The sequence below is a fragment of the Polypterus senegalus genome, chromosome 5 (genome assembly GCF_016835505.1).
Source record: "Polypterus senegalus isolate Bchr_013 chromosome 5, ASM1683550v1, whole genome shotgun sequence".
Taxonomy (NCBI): Eukaryota; Metazoa; Chordata; class Cladistia; order Polypteriformes; family Polypteridae; genus Polypterus; species Polypterus senegalus.
This window is the reverse complement of record NC_053158.1, coordinates 85,015,405-85,034,162: the sequence shown is the minus strand read 5'-3', so window position 1 is coordinate 85,034,162 and position 18,758 is coordinate 85,015,405. Positions and strand designations below refer to the sequence as shown.

At 35.7% G+C, this 18,758-nt stretch overlaps 1 protein-coding gene across 6 annotated transcripts in view; it reads left to right on the top strand.

The window, feature by feature from the left end:
- LOC120530412 (cadherin-18) overlaps window positions 1–18,758 on the top strand; it is a 1,801,315-nt gene that overhangs the window by 1,157,822 nt on the left and 624,735 nt on the right. The gene's annotated exons all lie outside the window — the stretch shown is intronic.

Below are 18,758 nucleotides of genomic sequence, written 5' to 3'. Positions count from 1 at the left end.
GGTATGATACACCACAGTTAGGTTATTTTTTAACAAGGGTGCAATTACTTTTTCACACAGGACCATGTAGGCTTGGATTTTTTTTCTCCCAAAATAATAAAAACCATCATTTAAAAACTGCATTTTGTGTTTACTTGTGTTATATTTGACTAATGGTTAAATGTGTTTGATGATCAGAAACATTTTGTGTGTCAAACATGCAAAAGAATAAGAAATCAGGAAGGGGGCAAATAGTTTTTCACACCACTGTATATATATATATATATATATATATATATATATATATATATATATATATATATATATATATATATATATATATATATATATATATATATATATAGTAAAACACAAGAAAAGATGAAAAAAGAGTTCAGGATCCACCCCATACCTGTACATTGTACAGAATTTTAAGCAAAATAATTATTAGTTCCAGAGAGCTATTTGGGTCAGCGTCCAGATAGGGTCAGGGTAAGAAGGGAAGGTACTAGGCTTTTATAGTTGCAGGGGAGGAAGAGGTGGGTTTGTGAGAGTTCAAGCTGGAACTGAGGTCAGAAGAAAGCATGGCTAGGAAGAGAGTGCAGGAACAAGAGGAGCTTTATATGGGTTTCTGTTCAGATGATCTGCAGAAGAGGGAGAAAAATGGTCAGTGCACTTTGTCAATCCCCTCCTTCCTATTCTGCCCTTGGTTAAGCAATTAGCCTGCCTCCCAAGTGCACTTGTGTGACAATATATATATGTGTGTGTATGTATCATATTCATATATATATATATATATATATATATATATTTGATATATGTACATGCATATATATGTGTGACTGTATATGTGCTTTCTCTGTACTGCTCCCAAGGGAGAAGTTTAGAAAGCATAAACCTACTAAATAAAGCAATAGACTAATGCAGTAGGCTCATGGGACCTATCTATAGGACTGCTGCTAAATTGCCAGGATAAGTCACCAGCCTTTGTATAATCAGTGTGAGGTCACTATGAAACCACATCATTATACTGACTGTATTCATTTTCCTTGTCTAGGGTTTGCTCTCCATGTAGTCTGTAGATATGACAGATTCTTTTGATCCATTAAACACAATAAACAAGTGACTGTTCTCTTTAAGCCAGTGTCTCAGTTCTTCTTTTACTGCAAGCAGTTCTTGACTCTTTATGACAGATTTCTTTTGAGCTAGAGAAAGTTAACAAAAATAAGCACATTGCTTGATGGATTTTTTTGTGATTTTCTGTAAGAAAACTGGCTTAATTTCAGTAATTAAGGTGTCTATTTCTGCTGTAAATTGGTGATTTAGCAAAGTGGAAGAACTACTTTATACGAATATTAAAATGTTTCTAAGCTTCTGATGATCTGACCTCTTTGGAAAAGAAGTTAAACAAGTGATAATAATACTAATGTTTTTAATACATGTTTTGTGATATTTTTTCAATACATTATTGTACTTTACAGAAACTGATGCTGATATATTGTTTTCTTAAAAACCATAAGTAGTCTCACTGAGCTTTCTACAATATATAAGGAAGGTTGCTAAATTCCCCAATGTCCTTTTTCTAACATTGCAGATAAGATGTTTAAACTAAACCATTAGGATAACTCCCATACACACAGAATATTAACTTTTTACTTCATTCTGTTCATTAATATTGCTATGTCTAAATCCAAAAAATCTTCAGAAATATTCAAAAACACTTGAAATCTCTAATAACATTAGCCATTTTGAAGGGTATAGCTGAATATTCATAATTTCAAGTGGCCTTAGAATAGCTGTTATTTTGATTTATACTGTCATGCACACAAATTTAATTGTGAATAAGTATCATTTAAGGTTACTGTAATAAAAATCATTGTGTCACTAGCTTAAAGAGGGGCAACTGAAACTGTGAATTTATTTATTAAGCACCTTGTAACCAATGCATAGAAAATGGAAAGTTTTCTTCTACAAATTAAACAGTTCATACTACAGATATTTTTCTGTTTCTTTAGATAGATAGATAGATAGATAGATAGATAGATAGATAGATAGATAGATAGATAGATAGATAGATAGATAGATAGATACTTTATTAATCCCAAGGGGAAATTCACATACTCCAGCAGCAGCATACTGATAAAAAACAATATTAACTTAAGGTAAACATTAACATTATACAAAGTTTTTGTCTGTTTAGTCTGAGAAATAAAAAGAATATGTTGCTATCCTTTATGCAATGACTCAATGGCAATTGTAATAGTTAAGTGTTGAAAGTGTAAATGCTTTTTGATCATTAAAGAAATCTTGCTGGTGTGCATTGCAGCCTGGGAATTTCTCCAGGACTTAAAAGATGTAGCATTAACTAGTAATTTTGAAACATATGAAAGTAGAGTTGCCCATAATAATACTTTCTATTTCTGTTTTGGATTATGCTAGCATCACCCTTTAAAATGATCAACTGTATTAGAGTAAAAAAAGTGCAGACATTGCAAAGGTGTGGTAGACCTTACATTGGTCATTGAGTATCTGGACTACAATTGACTATTTATCCTTACTTGCCTGTATTTTAATTTTAAATGTGACAGTTAAGTGAATCAACTTTCAAACAACTCCTCAATGAAAAAAAGCTGTCTTGGTTAATCAATTTACTAATGACAAATAGCAAACCTTTTCTTTGGGGTCACTGTGCATTCATAAGCTCCTGTTCCTCACAGGCTATGAACAAACCTAAAAATAAGCAATTTTGACACTTCATCACTCATTTTTTGACTTAACAGACAAGTGTGGCTGACCTCCCTGTGCATTTCCTAACATTGGAAAGGAAAAGAGACTGCATCCTCCCAAAATGAGGGGCTAATAGAACAGGTCTCTGTCTGCAGCTCTTCATGATTATCTTGTAACCCACTGCCTATTTGAATCATCATGACAGACAGCTTAAGTCATTCCTGAGTTCATGAAATCCCAGCTCAGACAACAGAACTTTCGTGTTTCACCAACTGTAAAAATTTTTCAAATTGTACAGTATACTCCTGTTTTCCTCATTAGTCATTTGTAAGCATTAAATATGTAGTATCTTTTAGAGGCATTAAATGCCAGCTTGTACTGATTCAAAAAGACTGCAACACTTTTTGAGCATTTTGATATACCGTTTAATAGTAATCCACAAAACCATTCTCAGCTAAATGGAAAATAACTTAAAATATTTTTACTCTGGAAAGTAGTGAAACATTAAGCAAAATAGCACCTTTTATTGGCTTACTAAAAACATTTACAATATACAAGCTTTCGAGGCAACTCAGGCCCCTTCTTCAGGCAAGATGTAATACAGAAACTGCAGTTCTCTGTGTTTATATACACACTAGGACAAGAAACAACATTGGAAAACCTTTAAGTGAGACATCTTAAATGTGAAAAAATTAATAGACCTCTTCAGGCTAAGATTCATTTAGCAAGAGAGGAGAACAATGTGCTGTCAAGATCTTTTCAAAATATAACTGCCCAACAAAGTCTTCTGAAGTTTCTGATGAGTTTTTCAAAACAATGTGGATCTGTAGTCAGGTTGTCTGTGTCAGTCCGAGAGATGCAAACAATCCTCATATCTGGCCATAAAACTCTTGTCTCTGTTCACACCATGATGTAATGTGTTAAATTTTAGCCTGAGTTTCACTTCTCATTTTTTTGTCTCCTGCTGTGTTCTGAAGTTGCCCATAAGCACTGTGACTTTCAAGTCCCTCTCACAGTGTCCATAGCTGTTGAAGTGAGCTGCTACAGGAACATCTGTGTTGCCATGTTTAATGTGGAATCTGTGTAAATTCATTCTTTGGTGGAGTGTTTGTCCAGTTTCCCCCCAATCTCTTACTACATCCATAATGACTAACATGGTACAACACACTAGTACTACTCTGTAAAGAGAAAAGAAGATCATTGTAACTCTTCCAGAAGAAAGATGTTGATTTTTCATAGGAAGCATAACTTGACAAAAAGAAGACGTGGAAGTGCTTAAGAAATTTAAGCTTATATGCTTTTAAGTAAAGGCAGTTGCCATGTACCTGCAGTTTTAAATATGGGTTTAATAAAGATCAGAGAATAAAATGCATCATAATGTAACCACATTAACTGCAGGCAGTAATTAGGGAAGGCGTCACTGTGGCACAGTGGTTTGTACTGCTGTTTCCTGAATCCAGCATCCAGCGTTTGAGTCCTGTGACTGGTCATTGTCCATGTAGACTGCATGCATGTCTATATGAGTTTTCCTCCAGCTGGTATGCTGTTCCTGTGACATCCACAAAGACTTGCTTATGAAGTTCAGTGTGACTCTTTATTGGCCCTGTGTATGTGAGTAGGGCAGTGATAAACGTGCTAATGCTGGTCTGATTCCTGCCTTCTGCTTGAAGTTGATGGGAAGGCTCTGACAACTCTGAATTGGATTAAGCAGAGTGAGTATTTTGCGTGTGTGGTATTTTTTTTTACTAAGTTAACAAAATATTTTTGTGTGTGTGTTATGTAATTATTAATTTGTAAAATTTGTCATTGTATATTTCCTGTGAACATGATATAGCGTTCCCGAGCCGTCATTCACTGAAAAAGGCTATACAGAAATTAACTGAATTGAATATTATATGCCAGCTAAAAGTATTTTGGTACACTCCCTGTGCTTTGTATATTCCTTGAAAATATTTTTTTAATTATTTGAAAAGAAAAATCAAAAGGTAGATTAGCTGACTGGAATACTAATATTTTTAAACTACATTTTCATAGCCAGTTATACACTTTGAATCATTTTCAATCATTTTTTATTTTACAGCAGTAGTTTGAAAAGCACATGCAAATACCTTTACCTCCAATTGTACACTTAGTGATTTAGGAGATAATCATTTGGAAAAAGATATTTACATGAGGAAAATGAGAATGGTTCTGTTGGGCATACATATTTGAAAACGTATGTTGATCACTGGTCAAATAATAACGATTTTAATATGCATACAGCATGACAAAATGTAAACCATATTGGACTGGCGGAGAATTAATATGTTGACTGAGATCAAACTGCATAACCCTTGGGAGGAAGCTGAAAGCAATATATAAACATGCTCCAAAATGGATTAGATCACATATTATGAACACTAGTCAAAGACCATGACAAAAAATTGGGCTTTCAGTCAAATAATTTATTAACATATTTTCAAATTAACAGAAAACCCACACTAAAGATTTGCATACATTTAATTTGTATGCACCTTGAGAAATGCCACATGTATTTCACCATGAAAAACTGAAATTAAACAAAATAGCTTGCATATGAAACACTACTTAGGTGAGTGATATAGTGTACATCTCATAAATTTTGTGTTTTTGTCTGTAACGTTTTAAAAATTTGCGCTTTATTAAGTCTTTAATTGTTTGTTTGTTTTTTTTGCATTTCCTACATCAGTGAAGGAATGATTAAGTGCCATGATATTACTGTATTTCCAATCTATTTATTTTACAGAATGTACATTTGAATGTTTTTAGCACATGTTCTTTATAATACAGAGTTTATGTTATTGTTTTGCCCACTTGTCCATAAAATCCCACCATACCCAATCAAAACATTAAACTGCAACAATAAAGGAATGAGTCTAGTTAAAAAAAATTAAAAAACAAAAAAAACCTGCAAAACCAATTTAACCAAAAAAAAAAAAAACAGCACAAATTTAACAAAGCACCATATGCAACATAGTCATCGTGCAGTGCTTTAAGCGGGGACTGTTCAATGAGAATCGCCACTCATTATGTCATTTATAGGCCAGTAATAGAAGTGAATCTTCGACCATGATGATAGACACTCTTTGATTGCTTGACAGTCACAGATAACATGATAATGAACCAACAGTACAAACCTCTGCGCCAAAGTGCCACCTGCTTTAAATACTGCCTGTAGTTATTTTTTTGCTTACATTGGGAGACATTTTATTTTCATTTGGGATTAGTGACTAATTTCACTGAACTCAACTATTATTGACACAAGCAGTTCAATATCAATAAATTGACATGAATCTGTGTATAAATAATAAGCAAATAAATAAAAAACTAAAATCTTTACTGGATTATATATATTATATATATATAAAATCCAATGTCTGTCTGTCTGTTTTGCATGAGAGAACTACTTGACAGATTTAGATCGGGTGTTTTTCTGTAATTTCCTTGAACATTTTGACAGATTTTTGCAGCTTCTCTCATCGCACTAAGTATCATAGTTCACTTGCAGTACTGGTTTATTTGCGCAAATCCGAGAGAGACATAGCCGGCTGAGGGGGGAGGCGGGGCCCACCTCATTCACATGTCAGCCTTGGGGCATATCTTACTTCCGCATAACTAGTGAACAAGAGAACTACTTAATGGATTTAGATAATTTTTTTTTTATTTGCTTGAACACTCCTGTTGATTTTGTGACTTATCTCATTGTGCTAAGAATCATAGTTCACTTGCAGGAGCGATATATTTGCGCTAATCTGAGACAGAGGCTGCAGGCCGAGGGGAAGGGGAAGTGTGATGTCAGGAGTGGGTAGTCGGTCTAACTCTGCGTTTTGGAGCGTAACTTGCCTCCGCTTAGCTAGTGATACTTTTTTATTTATTGATTTTTAAAGTTTGTCCTATTTTACTACTATGCAGGCAGAGCCGCGGGGAACGGCTAGTGTGAGTGTGTATATATATATATATATATATATATATATATATATATATATATATATATAAAAGCCAAATATCACTCACTCATTACAAATCTCCCGAACCATGAGGACATGGGACTTGAAATTTAGAATGTAGGTTACCCTTGGCCCAAAAGTGCTCACTAAGATACGGTTTTAAAAATTTCATGGTCCAAGCGCTAAATTTCTTATAGTTTTTTAGACTCTTTTGTATGTCTGTCCGCTCTTCACAAGAGAACTACTTAACGAATTTAGATCAGGTTTTTTTCTATAATTTGCTTGAACATTCTGTTGATTTTGCGACTTTCTCATCGCGCTAAGGATCATAGTTTGCTTGTGGTACCGATTTATTAGCACGAATCTGAGAGAGAGACTCATCGGGCTGCGGGGCGGGGCCCTCGTCACTCACGCGTCTGCCTCAGGGCGTAACTCCGCTTAGTTAGCAAATGAGAGAACTACTTAACGGATTTAGATCTTTTTTTTCTATAATTTGCTTGAACATTCTGGTTGATTTTCTCTCATTGTTCATTGAATCATAGTTCACTTGCTGGAGCGATATATTTGCGCTAATCAGAGACTGAGGCTGCGGACAGAGGGGAGGGGGAAGAGTGACATCAGAAGTAGAGAGCTGGGCGGGGCCCTCCTCACTGTCTTGTTTCAATAATACATGGGCAAAGTCACAGGGGATGGCTAGTATACATATATATATATATATATATATACATATATATATACACACATACACATTTTTTCATATAACAAATACCAACCATTTAGGCACAAATTACAAAGAATTAATTCAATAACCCAAGTGCATATCAGCAATCCCAAAGGAGTAGCAAATCCACTATTGTAAAGTTTAAATATATTACAAAAGGCTGCAAGAACAGAATTAACATGGAAGCCTCACCAACGTATGTTAGTCCTTCTTCAGGGCTGTAAAATGCTCCAAAATCCTGTTGGGGATACAGCTATGTACTCGCCCATTAATACAGCAAACAACTATTTTACAATATTGACATTGTTATATATTGGAAAGATGAAAGTAATACAAATTTAAATAGTTTCAAAATATAGAAGTAACCAGCCATGGCAGGGCCAACCAGCCTGCTAATGTAGATCTCATGTTTAAAACATTTCTAAACAAAACTACAGTGCCCTTTCATAGTGTTTGGGACAAATACATAATTTTCCATTGTTTTCCCCCTCTGCTCTTCAGTTTAAAATTACAAATCAAACAGTTCAGAACTGATTAAAGTGCACACTGTAGACTTTAATTTATAAGTATTTGCATACATTTTGGCCCCAATGTGTAAAAATGATTCTACATGATTCCTTCTTTATCTCAGGGCACTGTAATGTTTGGGACATAGCAATGGCAGTCATATTTATTACTTTGTTGCCTATGCCTTTCATGCAATGACTGCATCAAGTCTGTGGTTCATACTGTAAACATCACCAGGTGCTAAGTTTTTTCTCTGGTGATGCTCTGCCAAGCCTCTAATGCTCCCATTTTCAGCTCCTTCTTGTTGCAGGGGCTTATCCCCTTAAATTTTCTCTTTAGCATATGGAAGGCATGCTCAATTGGATTTAAATTGGGTGATTGGCTAGACCATTCAAGAATGTTCCATTTTTTGGCTTTGAAAAAACTCCTGTGTTGTCTTAGCAGTATGTTTGGATCATTATCTTGTTGAAGGATGTAGCACCATCCAATGAGTTTGGAAGCATTTACTGGAACCTGAGCCAATAAGATGTTTATATACACCTCAGAATTCATTGTGCACCGGCCATTAGCAGGTACATCATCAAAGAGGAGAAGTGTGCCAGTACCTGTAGAACCTATTGTGGATGAAGGTTTGAGGCAAACAACAGGCAGACAGCAAATGTAAAGTAAAAAGCAATTTCTTGATTCTTGTTGGCAGAGAGACCACTCCAGCCCTGTCAGTTAGTATCACTGACAGTCACCAGCAATAGCCCAATCTTGGGTGGGGGTGGGGGTGAGTTTTCTTTTTATAACAGAAATTTTTACATCTTACAGAGATAGCCTATCATGTGACAAGGTTACACAATTCTTTGGGGGGATTCAGTAATATGCCCAAAAATTACAACACATTTGTTCAACCACTAAAGATGAAGTGAAAAAGTCAGTTGTTGTTGATTTTACAATCCTAGATGTTTGTTAAGATTAACAGTTTCTTGAGTACAGACTAAAAGGTCAGCAGTTTGACAGAAATCTTCTTCCCCTCCCTGGGTCAAAAGGTCCTCAGCCAAAGATTCTTTGTTCAACTATTATTTAATATATTGATTCAAATTTTTATTATTCCACACTATACAGGCCAATGCCATAACACCTCACTTGGTGTGGGGCTAAGTGAGCAGTGCTGATCTACACATTTGCAAGACAAAGACGATGATGAGGAGGTACAAAAAAATTTAAGATGGCCCCGGATTACAACTTTTTTTGCAGGCTTCAGGGATTCTAGTGTTATGCTTTGCGTCTTGAGAAGTTCCTTGTAGTTTCCACACTTTGCTCTTGCCATCACTCTGATATGGGGTCATCTTTGTCTCGTCTGTACCGAAGACCTTTCTCCAGAATTTTGCAGTCTCTTTTAAGTATTTTTTCACAAACTGTAATATGGCCATCCTGTTTTTGTGATTATTTAGTGGCCTGCATCTTGCAATATATAGTCATATCTGACACATCCACATCTTTCCCTTGAAGACCATTTCTCGTCTGTCGAACAGGCATTTGGGACTTTCTCTTTATCATATTGAAGATTCTTCAGTCATCAGAATTGAACGTATACCTAGGCCTACCAGTCCCTTTGGAATTACTGAGCTGATCAGTGCAATCTTTCTTTTTAATGATATTCCAGATAGTTGATTTAGGTAATTGTAAGTTTTTTAAATGTCTCTAATGGTTGTAATCATGTTTTTCATAATCATAATCGTCTTTGCCTTTCATTGGCAAAGCTCTTGTCCTCATGTTGAATAAAGGCAGTCTGTAGGTAGAAGCAAGCCAAGGTACCTTATGCCTGCACTAATGAAGCAATGAAACACACCGGAGTAATTACAAACATCTGTGAAGCCAAATGTCTCAAATATTATGATGTTCAGAAATGGGGGGACCATGTATAAAAAGTGATGTCATTTTTCATAGTGTGACTGAAATATATACAGATACCCTTAACTTAAAGTCTGAAGCATGCACTCCATGTCTGAACTATTTGATTTGTAATTTTCAAATGTAGAGCAAAATGGTAAATCAAGAAAAAAATGTATCTTTGTCCTAAACATTATGAAGTATGTTAAAGTAGAAAGTGTTCAGTTACTCACCTACAGAAACAGGGGTCTGACGAAAGATTATAACAGTAAACATTGTCAGAAAACAAGGAGAATTCCTGTTCCAGTCATTGAGAATCAAGAGCTGAGTTGCATTGTACCTGAGTTTAAAAGTAACAACACAATTCAAAAATCAGAGATTAGAATTAGAAAAGTTACTTTTGGAGGGCATAATGAACTCTAATATTAAATGAGATGGTGCTGTTGATGTGACTAACCTGCAAATGTGCAAACACAGCTAGCATCAGGTATATTTAAAGTGGTGTGGTGAACTTAGAAGTAAAAAGCGTCAGAAAAATGATGGTTAAGTTAAAAAATTAATGGAATGAAACTAAACAGAACATGTTAGTATGTGTGCCAAAATTACACTATAAATGAAAAAAAACTTGAAAACTAAATCAATAAAACAAGAATCTTTGAAAAGTAAAAAAAGCAACAGAGAATCAATTATTTGTTGACAAGTTTCAGCATTCAGGAAAGCAGATCAATTGGCAGAAATTCAAAAGATTTGTGATACAGATTTGCCCCAAGTGAAGTTCATGTCTGTGTTTTGTTATGTGCAAACTAATATAACTTTTCATATTTTCGTTGCTGTCTGCATCCTTGTCCTCAAAATCTGAATTAGATGTATAACATTTTATTATCTAAAACTAAAAACATAATTTGTTCACTTTCAGAAAATATGTAGTCTCTTTTCTGTTCTAGCAGTGCACCTTTTCTGTTCTGAGTACTAAATTGACGTTGACCTGAATGCATTGTTTCACATAACAATTAAAGTAAAATGGATCTCAGTGGAAAGGGATGCAAAATCATTAACCACAAGGTTTAGTGTTTTTGTTTCTTTTTGCTGAGACAGGTTATAACAACATTTTTCTCTACAAAAGAAGCATCAGCACATATCAGCATGCCAATGTCCAAAGTAATAAATGGTGAAATGGAAGAGAAGAATTCAGTGCAGTGATATAAGAAACACATATATCTTCTTCCTTCTGCCTTTTTGTTAACGTTGTTCAACATTTGTGTATTATATAGCCATGAAGATGCTAATCATAACGTCCAAAAACAAGTTAAAACAAACAAAGACTCAATACACAATAGTAATGAAAAATGAAAAAAAAAAAAAACAACTTAGTTTAATGTAAACTTTTAATCTTTTTTTTTCCTCTGATTTTTTAGTTCATTTTATGAGCTTAATTTTTGTAAATCTTCATTAGGCTTACAACCTTGAAATTGATTGAATTGATAGAATAGGCAGAATAATACATCCATCCATTCATTATCCAACCTGCTATATCCTAACAACAGGGTCACGGGGGTCTGCTGGAGCCAATCCCAGCAAACACAGAGCGCAAGACAGGAAACAATCCCTGGGCAGGGCGCCAGCCCACTGCAGGGCACACACACACACCCACACAACAAGCACACACTAGGGATAATTTAGAATCGCCAATGCAGAAGCAATGGCAAGAAAACTATTAACAGAGTATGCTGGGGTAAAACACTGACAGAAAAAATAACAACCAGAGTAAAAAAACTCTGGTCTTGCGGTCTCCTTTTATTATATTATTCTTTACATGCACATGCGCACCACCATGCACCAAAATCAAGAGAGCACTTAACAAAGATAACACATCTTTCAATTGAGAGCATTTTACATGTACTGCATATTTTAACAATGTGTTACATTAATAATAGTTGATTTTCAACCTCAGAGGCTAACCACCATTCCTTAACGTATGTTTTAGAATAAAACCTCAGAGTCTAAACAGCTTAACATGTGTTACATTTCATTCAAAACCTAACTATCAAAGAATACTTACCAAATAAGAATATTCAGACTGCTAACCTCATAGACTAACTTCCAGCTTGCGTCCATAGTGAAAGGGCTGTTCCTTTTTAGCAAACAATGATAGCAGGCAAATCATCAATACAATATTTGAAAGTTTATTAATAACAAAATTAGAAGTTATATTCAGTAAGAAAATAGAATAACATTTGTTTTGTCTCAGCAGATTATTATATTACTCTGCTTTCCCCTTTTTCCTCTTTATTGTGTAGACTTTATCAGAATATCTCAAATGCCACAGACTTACTACTGTTTATAAGGTATTGAACTTTATGAGCTCTTCCGACCTTTCCTTCTCTAACCTCAGGCAATTCCCACAGAGTAAAAGGACTAGCAGGGGTTAAGTTACAACTTCTAATAATGTATTATTGATAATATTCATAAAAGAATAATAGTAATAATAAAGCAAATTACAAATGAATATTGGCAACCATACATCCTGATAAATGCTAGATCTATAGTTTCAGACTGTACACAGAATTGACATTGCTCAAAAGTCTCTGTCAAATCATCATTTCTGGTCAGCTTTCTTCATGACAGGCCACATGCTTGTTTCAATATGGCTACCAAGTTGTGCTTGTCATTATGATTTTTTTTTCATTGCCATGATGTGTGTGTCTGTGAGAGAGAGAGAGGTAAGCGTGAAGCGAGTAAATTTATAGATTCTCTGTCCAAATTCTTAGGCCAATAGGATGTTGGGGTACAGAATGTCCTCTGATTTAAAACCAATTCCAAACAGCTAACTTTAGACCTATAGAATTCCTGTACAACTCATCCCGACACTGCCTTTTCACACCTGCCTTCAAGTAGTGGATACCATTTCTTAGCTATAGCTTGCCAGCTTGGGAGTTTATGGCTTTCCTGTGGGGGATGCCAAACTTGCTTGAGACACTCCCCCATCCCTGCAATAAAATTTACAACCTGAGACAGTCTAGGGGGTTGGTTAATTAGACATGAAAGTATTGCTCCCTCCAGCTTCCCCAACCCCAACACAGACAGGCATAGACCAGAGTGCAGTCCCACACAAGCCTTTTATTACAGTAGGCAATGTTTTTCACTCATTTTCCACCTGCAGTGTTCAATTCCCAGCCCAGTAAGACACAGTCCCATACACACAGTACTTGATCTTCCTCCCCTCTCTGCCTCCTTCTGCCTTCACTCCTCTTGGCAAGTTTCGTCCCTCTTCCTCCCGACTATGGCTCCATGAATGGAGTGAGGAAGCTCCTTTTAAGCTGGCCCTGAGAGTATTCCAGGTGGCTCATTAATCAGACCTGGAATCACTCCCAGGTGTGGTGAAAGCCCAGTGTAGGGCTCTGAATCTCCCCCTGGTAACCCCCATGGAACCCAACAGGGCTGTGCCAAACTCCAATTCCCAGCATTCCCTGGGGAATCCGTGGTGCCAAAGCCACCCAGGAGGGCTGCCCTCTAGTGTCCCGGGGAAGGTAGTATCTTTTAAATACTCTCTCACCCGGTCTTTCCAACCAACTGGCATCCCGGCCAAGTAATGACTGTGGCTGCCCATCACACCCTTCAAGATTACACCAATATGACAAATTCTTATCACATTCTAGTCAACCAAGCATCTGCCACTTAGTTTTAAATGGTTGGTGAATGCTGGGTACCAATGCTATCACAGTTCAACTTTTACTGCTTGGTAAATGTTTTCCTGTATTCATGAGAACAGTTGAAAATACACTTATGTACTAGATACTAAAATGTTATCATTCTTTTTAGAATTTATTAATGTATTTATGCAATTATTTATATTGCTGTACTTTTCATTGTTTCACCTAAACACATCATGCACTTTATTTTTGCTATCCCCAAATAATTCTGCTTATAATTAAAAAGATGCAATTTGGTATTTTAAATGTAGCAGGGGCAGCACAGTGACGCAGTGGTTAGGTTCCTGCTGCATTGCAGTAAGAAGACCAGGGTTCATGGCCTGGGTCCTTCCTGTGTGTGGATTCCAAGTGTCTGTGAGAGTTTCCTTCTTCAGTCCAAAGACATGCTGGTTATGTGGGCTGGTGATCCTAAATTGGCACTAGTGTGTGGTTGGGGTGTGTGTGTGTGTGTGTGTGTGTGTGTGTGTGTGTGTGTGTGTGTGTGTTTGTGTGTGTGTTCACCCTGCATGGACTGACACATTTCCAGGGATTGTACCTGGTTTGGTCTCTATGCTAGCTGGGATAGGTTGGAAAATTACTAAAAGTAGCAGAGTAAAGGCAAAAAGTCACAAAGTACATTCTTTAATTAAAATTAAAGAGGCAAACTAATTGTGATTTGAAAGGAAAAAAAAATAAATTCATAACATAATATAAACTTGGTCAATCAAGTTCAGGGTTTGCCAGGGTGGACAGAGTCCATCCCACTAGCATTAGGCACATAGCAAGCAGCTAAGCCAGTTGCACACATACACTTCCATTTATACAAGGTAAAATTAAGATTATTTCACCAACTACTACTACAAAATATTTCTTTAGGGGTGTTTGAGGAAAAGCCATGCAGATGTGGGAAGAACATCCATATTCCATAGAGATAATATCAAGGCACACAAATAAATTTCTGTCTTCTGAATCTCCATAGATGCATCACAAATTACTGTGTCACTGTGCCATTTTAGTCACAATCAGTCAATCCCTATTTTCTTTTTAATGTTTTAACGAATTCTAGCAAATATATAGGAAGTAATGTTTTTTTTCCTTTTTAATGTTCAGGCAAGATTAGATTTATGTATACCTTGTGTAAAATTGTGACACTAATGTCACCTGCTGACAAGTGAACACACTTGACTGGTAACGGCAAGTGCAACTGTGACAAACAATGGAAGTACATTACAGTACATCATCAAAAGCGATGGTGTAATCCCAAAATAAACACAAGAGATGGTGTAATCCCAAAATAAACACAAGAGAAAGAGTAAAATTAATCTCTAAATAGACAACCAATGGATTAAACACATGAACAAAGTACAAAGAATCGCTTGATGCATCTAGGATCTGAGAACATCTAAATGAAGCAGTTTTAATGCAGAGTCAGTGTACCACTTTTAATTTATTGTGAGTTTAACTTTTCTTTCTTTCTTTCTTTCTTTCTTTCTTTCTTTCTTTCTTTCTTTCTTATGTATTGTGCCTACACAGATTAATATTTTATAGCAAAATTCTATTTTTTCCTATTTATCCTTTTTTGCACGCAACAATTTTTCAAAAATGTTTCAGTGTCAACCTCAGTCAGAATATTCTATTTTACTCTGTAAGGAACTCAAAGTCTTTACCTAGATTTACTTTAAATTCATATTGTAGATTATCCATCCATCCATCCATTCCATCCATTATTCAACCCGCTATATCGTAACACAGGGTCATGGGGGTCTGCTGGAGCCAATCCCAGCCAAAACAGGGCGCAAGGCAGGAATAAATTCCAGGCAGGGCGCCAGCCCATTGCAGTATTGTAGATCAATAAGCCTTGAATTTATCATTATGCAGATTGTTCCAGCTCTCAGTTAACTTTTCTACATGACATGGCACAAAATTGCTGTTTCTTTTTCATTCTTGTAATCTTTAAAAGTTTTCTATACACGCTTAGTTAGAACCAAACTGTTACACAGAGCTTTCCATGCATTAATACAACAGAATAATACGATACAAATAACACATCTGAAGATTGTTGACAGGCTGAAAATAATACTGCCAAATTATATTCCTTTTTATTTAGCATCTTCTGATCTTCCGAGCTGTACTGAGATGATGATATACATTATTCATGATTTCTCATGCTGCACTCTTTGTATTCAAGGTTGCTTGCAACTTTCTACTTAACTGATATGTTAGCATTTGTGGAATAAAATAAAAATGATCAAACTGTTTAACTATTCTAGTTCTAGAATCGAATGGATACTTAAAACTGTGGTCAAGATTTTTTAGAAGAAAAGTATTTTTTGCTTTTTTCAATGTTAGGTTATGCTCAGTTTTTTGCATCAAATATTCAAAGGAAGAATGAGGGCTTTCTCTGTTGCAGTGTAAAATATACGGTACTCTGTTTGTAATCTCAGTATTACAGAATTTACTTTTAGCTTTAATGGAAAGAATCTTGCAGAAAAGCCTGCTATAATGCAAACACATGAAAACTGAGCACAACTCTAGCACAAATCAATTACATAGCAAAAAGGACTAGGAAAAAGGTTTTCTATATAAATTTATATAAAATAAAAATATTATTTTATTTTTAAACAGATTGAAATGTAAATATATCGATATATTTTGGTCCCTTAGATTACTTTTAAAGTTTCTCATGAATAGGGCAAGCAATAGTTGACTTAATACTGAACTCCCAGAAGCACACTGCTCAGTGTTAGGAGTATGATTACTTTGTGATTATCCACAGATATCCACTCCTCAATATTAAAGTGCTTTTTTCTTGGGCTTTTATAAAGGACCTTACATATTCTGTTTTACACTGCAAAGGGGAGCCACATTTTTCCCAGAAGTGCACATAAGATGGCATTAAAAGGCAATCACAGGAGAATGTCTATCAAGAACATTGCACGTTGTCCTTCGAGATGGTTTAGGAGAGCCTGTCTTCAGAGAATTACCTGAAAGTAATGAGCACTGAAGTAGTAACTGATATATGGCAGCAGAGGGCTCCAATTCAATACAAGCTTGGGTCCTGTTATACATGGATGGAGTTTAAGATTGCCAGAATGCATAAGTTCACCATAGAGGGATGACTTGGGGCTTTTACAAGGTATTCCTGACCCTGAAAGTGGTTTTCTAGCTGGGAAGCTCCTTCAGTTCATATAGTCACTGAGCTTGGAGTCAAATGAGGTGCTATAGGGTTCTGGGAAGGCTAGAGAACTAGCCATCCTAGTAGACTCAAGAAACTGCTTTGTATAGGAGGCAGCATAAATTATTTTTATATTTATAGGGTTCACAATGGGTTCAGGGACAGCTCGAGTCCACCCTTCACTATTTAAAACAATGGGCATGCAATAAAATTATCAGTTACTGTTAATCACCAAAATGTCTGACCTGCTTTTTTGCTGTGTTTTAATGTGTATAAGCGGTAACAGGTGTAAAATTAAGATTACTGTTTTATAAGTTATTTTGCATACAAAGCACAGTAAGTATGTACTGTATATATTTTACTAAGCAAAATAAGGAAAGTTCTGAAAAAATGCTTAGAAAGCAAAATTATTTAGCTAATTAAGTTTATCCATAAATATTAATCATGCAAAGAAGCACTATGGATGGGGGAGAGGGGTTGGGGGTGTTGAGAACATATTGTGCCAGTTGATTGGAGGTGTTTTAAAGTAAAAAGATAATGAACACATTCCACTAGTAAGACAAATACAGATGAAAATAAGAATAAAACACATATGAAGGTGATAATGCAGGTTTTGCTACACAACCGTTTTAAAAAATATTTCCAGGAGTATGTTTTATAAACCTGACTTTCATCACACTATAATTTCAGCTTCTTGTTTTATATACACACCATGCTGTTTTTGTCCAAAAAATCTGTTGCCTTAATGTTGTTAGGAGAGTGTGTGTGTGCAGATTGAAGGTATTTTGCATAGTATTTCCTGTTGGATTACTTTGTATAAAATGTGTTTGCGACATAAATGTGACTTATTCAGACAAGTAGTTGAGAACTGTAGCATATCCAACAATCAACTGAGACATTAAAGAAGCTTTGATGGAATGCCAGCCAATTGCAGGGCACACACAAGCACTGACTCAGTTGAAGCACATTTAGAACTACTATCAATCAAGTTGCATAATTTGGTAACACTTTAGTTTAGGTACTGCAAAAATGCATACTCATTTACTCTTACGTAACAAAGACCTTAACAAAGGCTTCTTTTGGTCTTAATTATGCTTATAAATCATAACTAAATAGGTTATTCAGCTCTGCAGTGTGAGACATTTATGAATTCTAAGGATGTTACAAGTTTTATACTGAAGTATGCAATATGAAGAGAAATATGTCTCACTTAAGCCAGCTCTGACTATTCCAAATTGACGTTATTTTAGGAGATCATGCTGCACAGATGAATAACCTCTTTACTGATGTTGTGTAAGTGTTACTAACACCAAAACAAGCCTTTGTTAATATCTTGCTGCATATGAGTAAGCAAGTAATGGATGCATTTTTGAGGTATCTAAACTAAAGTGTTACCTATCTCCATCCATCCATCCATCCATCCATCCATTATCCAACCCGCTATATCCTAACTATAGGGTCACGGGGGTTCTGCTGGAGCCAATCCCAGCCAACACAGGGCATAAGGCAGGAAACAAACCACGAGCATGGCTCCAGCCCAACACAGGGCTGTTACCTAGATGTGTAAAGGAATTTATATGGAAATATACATGTGCACAAAACTCAGTGCGGGAGACATTCGAGCCAGAAATTGAATCAGGATATAACTACCTTGCCAATTGTACAACAGCTTTTCCATCCAATTCTATCTCAAGAAAAAAAAAATCTGACAACTGCTTACAAGTAAACCTAATCTCATATTCTTAGTATGAGTACTTCAAGCTGTAATTTACAGTTTACAGTGTATAGTCATACTTTATTAGGTGGCATTGCTTTCTAAAAGAAGGAAGAATTCATTGCTGGAATCTCTTCTGATACACACTTTGCACATCCTCTCCATAATCCTAGCAGTTTCCTTGAGGGTCTGCTTCTTTCATAGGGTATGGCATTTGATAAATTGTCAACATTTAAATAATGATAATCTCTTGACCCAAGAGATCAATAACTTTTCAAGGAAGAAACATAACTGCAAAATATGGATGGATTAATGACCATAAAGTAAAATTTGGCATGAGGTCTTCTGACAACAAAGCTCTCATTAAATCCCACTGTTCAAGTCCATACAACAGCTCTTTCAG